General features: G+C 42.0%; 1 protein-coding gene across 3 annotated transcripts in view; it reads left to right on the top strand.

Moving 5' to 3' along the window:
- The first annotated feature begins 2,021 nt into the window (after positions 1-2,021).
- Positions 2,022-8,180, top strand: part of tnrc6c2 (trinucleotide repeat containing adaptor 6C2) — a 54,419-nt gene continuing 48,260 nt past the window's right edge. Inside the window, exon 1 of one of the 3 annotated variants that reach the window (XM_086296148.1) lies at positions 2,022-2,948. The gene's annotated coding sequence lies outside the window, so the exon portion shown is untranslated. The remainder of the gene's footprint in view (positions 2,949-8,180) is intronic. The other 2 variants (XM_086296147.1, XM_086296149.1) reach the window with 2 other exon arrangements.

The raw sequence follows: 8,180 nt of genomic DNA, 5'->3' as shown, positions 1-8,180 counted from the left end.
ATGTTGCCTTGTAACATACAAGTGTGTATGCGTGCTTGTGACGTGAGTAACGTGTGCGCGGTAAGCATAGGAATTTGTGGTTTGGTGTATACACATGCATACTTGGGTGAATATGCATGTGTGTGTGTGTGCGCGTGTGGCAGACTCTGGCAGCAGGCTTGAAATTAAAACCTTATGCGGAACAGAGCTCGTGATTGAACTGGAATTAAAACAAAAGGCAGAAGAGCACGGAGTAAAAAAAAAAAAAGAAATGGGGAGAGGAGAAGGAGATGGCGAGAGCAGCAGGAGGAGGAGAGGTGTATTGTCTAAGAAGAGAAGAAGTGAGCGATTGCCACCACTGCAGTACTACAGCTCGTCTGGGTTGTTTCTTATCAGAATGTCAGGCAGACCTTTCCCATTGACTCGCTTCTGTCAGCAGTCTTCTTAAATGTGAAAGCAATTAGGGAAATTGGCGAAGTCAAAGAAACATCTCAAAGACACCTAAAAGAATAGCTGTGATGAGTTGGAGAGCGCATGTGGAACAGGGAGGGATGAGCGCACACTCACATAAAATACATGTGAATGTCTGCACTCAAGGAGAGACACACTCCCTGTCTTTTTTTTTCTTAATGCACATACACCTGAGTAGCTCTTGCCTTTGATGGCTGAGATCATGTCGAACCACAGTTTTCGTCTCAAGTCTGACCTGTCCTTTGTGCTGCATGCATTTCTGTGTCTCTTTGATATCTCCTAAGTAATGCACTTTAGTTTTCTTGACCTAATAAATCACTGAATTGACGCTTCAAGTAAGCGTATTATATTAATTCAGGGACAAAATGATTACTAGGAACACAGCTTATTCAAATGGCACACATTACAAGCGAATTCCTGCATTTTCCCTTTTAATAGCCTGCACTACACTTGCCTTAAGGCGTTTCTGAAGGCATTCCCCTCTGCTCTCACCTCTCTTAACCCCTGAGCATGGAGCATCTGCTTTCTCCATTCAGTTGGAGCTTGCTGATTTAATAGCTCTGGGCATATTGCCTTGAAAAGGAGGAAGAAAAAAAACTTTTGGCCAGGGCACCTGGCTTTCTCATTAGTAGTCTCTCCCTGCGATGTATAGGAGCATTCTCACTGGTCAGCCCTCCTCTTTGTGGAACACAGTCTTGACCTGTTCCCACCACACATTGTCTGTCTGTGTGTGTGTGTGTGTGTGTGTGTGTGTGTGTGTGTGTGTGTGTGTGTGTGTGTGTGCATGGAGCGGTCATTTCCATGAGAAAGGAGTGCAGAGAATGGACAGGGGCTGCGTTTTCTTTCTGTGAGATGGCTGCAGACGCGACTGAGGGTGCACAAGGGCGACCTCATCCATCATGTTGTGAATAGCCTAAAATTATCACCCAGTGTTTCTGGACATCATGTGATGAAGAGATTCTTGACAAAGGTCATCTTGGGTAAGAGCAACCCGGGGCTGGCTCTCTGACCCCAGTTTTTGGGGGGTTTATTTTCACTTGCTTAAATAAAGTTCACAGTGTAACTGCCAGTTGCTTATGGAATTTATACACATTTACCATTTTAGTTATGCATCACATAATGTATTGTACTAGATAAAATATGAAATCTTATGTAAAATATGTGGCCCTTTAAACAAAAACTATAGGTTAAAAGGAGGCTAAAATGATTACACATGGTTACTAACAAAAGTAGCTTTGCAACTATGAACATTGTCTTTGCTATTATATTGAGTAATTTGATCCATTCTTAAAATTAACTGATTGGAGCAACTTTAAGACTTAAATAGCTAATCTGCTGGGTATATAATTCAAAATGCCTATACTTTCTTCATGTATGTTCTTTCCACAGCATGACATGTCTCACATTTGTTTCTTTTTTAAGCACACAGTGCTTGCTGCACGCTTCAGCAATTACCCTGGACATATGAGCTGGCTGCCTCTGTCCCTTTTTTGTTTTGTTTTTTTCCTGGTTGTCCGTCGCATGGTTGTATTAAAAAGGTCCATCCTCGGTGGCCAGTCGGGAGGTTTGAAGACCGGAGGAAGGCGGGGCGAGTGGGCGGGGTTAGTGTTTTGGTTGGTCGGGAGTGACGTATCCGGAGCGACTTCCTGGTCTGTCTGCTCCCTGGGAGGAGGAGACGGAGACTGCAGTGTTGTTAGTTTGAACAAAATGGCTGCGAGACCACTGTCAAGGAGAGCTCACTGAACGCCTACCATGAGTGTCCGCTCCGCCGTCTGGATCAACACAGAATGTATTTCCCCGGAGTCGCTACTCATTTTGCATTTGCGGTAGCCAGTCCGTCGCTAGTCGTCCAACCGACGACTTAAACAACAACAACAAAAATCTTTTGCACTTTAAAACAAGTTGGGTGGCTGGCTGACGGCCGTCGGCTTGCTCCGCGAGAAGTCATCGGCGATTTTTTTTTTAACGAAAACTGCCTGATTTCTCTGGTTTGCAAAACCTTGCAACGGTCGACGACTTACGACGCCAACCAGCTAACGTTAGCTTACATAATTTAGCTGCTTTTAAAAGTCATTTTAATCGTGTTCGTATTTTTTTTGTTTTTGTTATTAGTGGTGCTTCGTCCGCTTCCCCGCCCCCTCCCCCCGTTAAATCGTGACGTTTTAACAAATTGTTTTTTGGTAAAAATAATTTCACAGCGTATGTGTTTTGGGTTTTATTTTTTAATCTTTTTTCTTCTTGCTCAAAGCATAAATTACCGTACTTGCTGTGTATATATCTGGCTGAGTAGCCGTTGTTTACCTCGGTATCTTGTCACCAAGCTGCTACAGCAGCAGTCGGCTTATCTACCAAGTCTGACTTTAATTACGACTAAATCTCTGCTCCATCTCTTTACGGGTAACTTTAGAAAAGACATCGGAGAATGCTTTTATGCATTTCCCCCCCCTGCCATGCATCGACTCTTAACTGAAAGCTGCCAAAGCTGTGATTAAAGCAAGGTAAGTTTATACATGTAATTTATTTATATATATTTTTAGATTCTTGGCAAACTGATGAATAATGTTAATCAACGTTTGGCAATCAAAAATTGTAGCGGCAGCCGAAAAATGAAAATCGCCGTGTTCCTCTATAATTAAGCTAAAGTATATCACTCAGCTCTAGTCTCATTGACATACAGACTAAGCCCGGTTAACAACAGCGGTAATGCCCCGGCAAACGCTCAAGTACTACATCATTAAAACATCCATTAACAGTTTACTAAGCGTGTTTGTTTTGCCCAGATTTCTGCTCACATTGTTTATGCAGGGCATTCTTCGGCAAAGGAAAACACTGATTGAGCCGAGGTATTCTTAGATGTGCCTTTAGACACGGGTTTGATGACTAATTTTAGTGTATTTATTTGAAGGGTCTTGAATATGTTGGGAACTTTTGTGTTATATCATAGCCCTTTTATGATTGGCTGAGTGCGCTGGAGCACACTATGTACATGTGAGTGTGTAATGTGATGGTTTCTTGGAGCCACTGGGAGAATTGCTTTGCCTTTTCCAATGTCTGTGTGGTTATTAGAAGGTAATGGGGCGCTAATTTTATAGTTATAGTTTGATTGCAGATAGCACAGAGTTGCATTAGGGCTGTAACACCTTTTTATATTTTCGTTAAATGTTTTAATTCGTGCCTATCCGATGTAGTTACACTTTTCTTAAATGTGGCAAAGGCACAGTCCCATTTGTTCCCAATTTTCGCTACGCTTCGGTCTGTGGTTCAACTGTATCACATTATGTATCTTGTACACCATTGTACATTCCACTACACTAATTCTTAGTACATTATTAAACATAGCTGTCCTGTCTCTCTTCCCTCCTTTCCTCCACACCCCTCCTTCCCAACTCGGATTGAACTGTCGCTTTCCATTGCTTCCCCCCCCTCGTGCATCCTGTCCCCAGGCGCTGGAGTATAGCTTTTAATATCTCCACCGCGTGTCTTAATTGAAGTACATAATTTCCTGTTCAATTTCAAACCCCCTTTTCCTCCACCCCTCCTCTGACATCTCTGTCACCACTGTCTTATCTCTACCCTCACACATCAGTGAGGTGATGAAATGAAAAATGTGCCCAAGCTGTAGTGGCACACCGTACATTTGCAGTCAGATGGGGATGGTTTATTTTTGTGTATGATGGATATATGCACTGTCTGTGAATGTAAATATTTTTGTGGCATATTCAGCCAGTGTCTGCACATGTGCAATGCCTTTCATTTTTTTGGCCATGGGACTGTGTGACTATTTATGTCTAGCTCAATACCTTTGCCATTAAGTAATGCCCTCCAGTTGTTAATCAGGACTTGAGTGCACCCTAGACGGCCAGCTGACAGACGGGCACAAACACACAGCCCTTTTTTGCCCAGAGCTAAGGGTCCTTCAAGGCTGATGAGCATGCAGTAAGGGGATAGCTCTGAAAAGATGTTTTGGGGGGTGTCCAAAATGAGTGGAGAGAATAGGATGCTCTTCACCGTGGAACAAAAAGGAGGAGGGAGTTTAGTTTTTCTTAAATACCATGCAATTACCTTTACCATTACCAGACACAACTGTAACTAGCACTTAAACCACAGCAAGTGGTTTAAGGCACTAGGGTAAATTTTGGGATTGCACATGGACCTTAGATCACCATTGAGGGGGTCACTCCTTAGGCAGTGCATGTTATGCTGCAATGAAGGTGCAGGTTTTCTGCCAGAAGCAGTCAGGAGCAGTGTGGAGTATCTGGGGGTGTAGCACTGATTTTTGCATGCCACTGTCCACTGTACTGTGATATTGAGGGAGCAGTGCAGTAGTCTCTGTGTACATGCAACTCTAGCAACTGTTGCTAATGAAAGCAGACAGAGAGAGACACTCTGGGGAGTTTATTCCCTACTTCCAGCACGAAGGGAAAGTACTATACCAACAGTATCGAAACATGTATCGAAATACGCTTAATGTCATTCACCTGCAGCAGTAAATTAGGTAGTCTGCCCTGCTGGAATTAGTCAACATAAGCAAAACATTATAAGTTGAACTGCCGATGGGAAAACAGTGTTAAAGATTTGCTTGGTTCCTTTTTACTTTTAACTTTAAAAAAAAAAAAACTTCAATTCATTTGAACTGTATTTATGTGTGGAAAGTGGTTAGCCCACTGTCACTGTTAATGTAACAGTTGTAGTATAAAAATAACCTAAATGTATTAAATATGCAGAAAGTGTGGCATAAATATTGGTATATGTCCTATTGTCATTAAAACATTTCTGAATTAAATTAGCTCGGTCTTGTGACGTTTACCTTAGTCCCAAAATGCAAAAGGATTCAAAATGAGAAATTTCATCTCACAGAGGCTCAGACTCAATGAATTGTATTACTTCTTTTGCCTTTTTGGCAGCATTGCAGGCAGGAAACACATTACCCATGTTGGCTCTGGATCTAACCAGGCTTTAGGCTGTTGGCATTTAGACACTGTTTTGATTAGAGTGTATTGTAACAATGCCGGGAGGACAAATCTTGGCAGTAACTCCATCTGCAGCCCCTTATCACTAAAGGGGCAGGATCATTTATTTGAAAGGAAACCCAAGTTGCTTATCCTTAGTTGACCCTTTGCAGACAAAACATGAACACCAGTGTAAGTTACTATCATTAGCCTTGTTTCCACTGCAGGGCCAAGTGTAAATATACTGTATCCACCATGCATTTTTCTGTACAGTGGTAAAATAGTTTATTTTCCTTGTCAGATATTTTGTTGTGGCCCTGGTGAAGCCCCCTGTAGTTGGACTTGTGTGTTGCTTCTGTTGTCAGTCCTCTCCCCCTGTCATTGACCCTATCCCAGGCTTTAGTGTGGTAGTTACTGAGCCTGTGATTATGAGGCTTTTCAAACAACTGGCACAGTCGCGATAGATAACACGCTTAACACCGCCGCAGGGTGCTCCTCAAGTAAGGGTACATTGACAGTAGAATCAGCTGGATTGAATAGGGGGCTGCCAAAAGCCATTAACCTCTTCCTCTGCTCACTGTATTGCTATTTTAATGTCAAGGGGGGCAGGATCTAGATTTACCAAGCAATGGTGTTTGGTTTAGCCATTGTACCAAATGAGTAGTGTTTATGTGGGCACACCCCTAAGGGGGGAGTGTGTCTGTACTTTGTGTTTGCAGTTGTAATAACAGAGTACCAGAAAGTCATAAATGGTTACAGTGTCCTTCGATGGATGTAAACTAGAAAACAAAGCTTTTTAGGTTACATCCATCCATCGTGTAGACCAGGCTTTACTGTTGTTTTGGTATAAGATGGTGATCTCATGTTATGATAGATGTGATCTCCACGTCTTACACTCTCATACCCATATCTGGCATTTCTTGTGAATTTGCAAAAATTGAAGATGCACTCTAAATAGGCATGGATGAAATTAGTTTAAGTTGTGAGTAAAAGGTGGCAGTTTAAGGAATCTTCTTGTGATTAGTAGCCACACATACAAACTAAAGGGAGGTGGGTGTGTAATTGTCCTCCTTATCTAACTTCTGTGCCAATTGAGGGGGCAGGGGCTTTAGGGGCCCACCAAGGGTAAGCTAGGACTGGGTGGAAGCAGGGGGATGGGGGAAGCGAAGCTGAAACCCATCGAGCTGCTGCCTGAGAGTCTTGGCAGGGATCCAGGGGAATGTTCAATGTGCCGAGGTTTGGTTGAGGCCCCGGTCCCTCCCTCTACTTCATGTTAGCTAATTGGAGAGACGTGGACAGAAGGAGATTGGCATCAGATAGAAACTGACAGAGAATATGCAGGACAAGCAACCATATAATATTCCCATTTCCTGCTCAAAATCAACAGACATCCTTACTCATTATGTAACAGGACTTGGTCCCTACAGCACTAACAAAGCTTTCAGTTATGGCAGTGTAAATCGCACTAGCATGCACTAGCTCTCCCTTCACTGGGGTCATGGCTTTGGTTGATAATCCACGTCAATTCTTACCCCTGAACACAAACTTGAATACAATCAATGAACTTTATCCGTCTGCTTTTACTTTTATTGATGTATGGATGTAAAGTGGTTTTCACAGCTCAATTTGCACTTCAATACATGACAAATTATAACAATAGGAAATAAAAATAAATCATGTTTGTTGGTGGCAAATCAGGTCACCTTACAACACAAAAACAACAAGAACAGTATTAAAAGGTAGGAAGAATAAAAACATATAAAACAAGATAATAGCTGATATGCAAATTAGCATAGTACAGTAGGCACAAACCATTGAAGGCAGCAGGAATGTCATTTTGCAAGTATTTTTCATATTTAAATATCTTTATTAGTAGTTTTCTCAGTTTTTTCTCAACCAATAGCTGCAAGACATTTCTGAGGATTGTTATTGGCCACATAGACCTAGGGTGGGTATTTATTCTTATTAGATCAGTTAAGCCAATTTTTACTTTAAATAAAAAAAAAAAAAAGGTCTAATGTTTCATTTCACTTTGATAGATGTAGGCTTTTTTTTGTGTCAGAATATCTGTATCTCATCTGCTGTCCAAACAGAAGGAGCTGTTGTGGCTTTTTCTGCCATTCTTTTCCTCTAGGCATTGTTCCTGCATCTCTTTGCAGGCTTGCTTCTCACTTTCAGAGACTGACTGATTGCTTATACTGCTGGCAGTCAGTAAATTGCTGATGGGACATTGTGTATGCCCGTGTGCTTAAATATCAATCTTTTCTGAGTAGAACTTTGTCTTTTCAGCCTTGGGTGTGTGATCATTTGGTGGAAAGTAGGGAAATTTTGGTTAGTCCTCACTTCCTGATATACCTTCAAAGGACTCTTTGATGGTTAAGTCTCAGTTTATGACTCAGGTTAGAATAACATTTAGGTGTGGGTAAGGTAGCCAGATGTACTAGCTGACAGAGACAAGTGCCACTGGCAATGGTAGAATTGCTGGTACGCCGACAGTGCAGTCAAGCTATAGAAAGCACTCAAAAATAAACACATACACCAACACATTCAGCTTGACAGCTTCTTCTTGAATTCACTAAGCTTTAGCAGTGGCGATGGCAAGGACCAGGCTTTGCTTAGTCTTGTGTATTGTGCTGTTTTTCAGTTTAATGAGCTGCCACTGTGTTAAAGTTTCATATCTGCTTGGCAGAGGCAGCAGCCAAGACTGTGAGAGAGAATTTTCTGGAAGCAAACCTCAAAGCTGTTATTTATAGTACAACTGACTCCTAATATGTGGTTGTT

Source organism: Aulonocara sp. 'chitande type north' Nkhata Bay, linkage group LG6 (genome assembly GCF_057382095.1).
Source record: "Aulonocara sp. 'chitande type north' Nkhata Bay isolate Kocher_YH1m ecotype deep benthic linkage group LG6, A_spYH_male_GT1.1, whole genome shotgun sequence".
In the NCBI taxonomy this organism is placed as follows: Eukaryota; Metazoa; Chordata; class Actinopteri; order Cichliformes; family Cichlidae; genus Aulonocara; species Aulonocara sp. 'chitande type north' Nkhata Bay.
The sequence above is the reverse complement of the archived record's forward strand: the minus strand, read 5'-3'. Positions and strand labels throughout refer to the sequence as shown.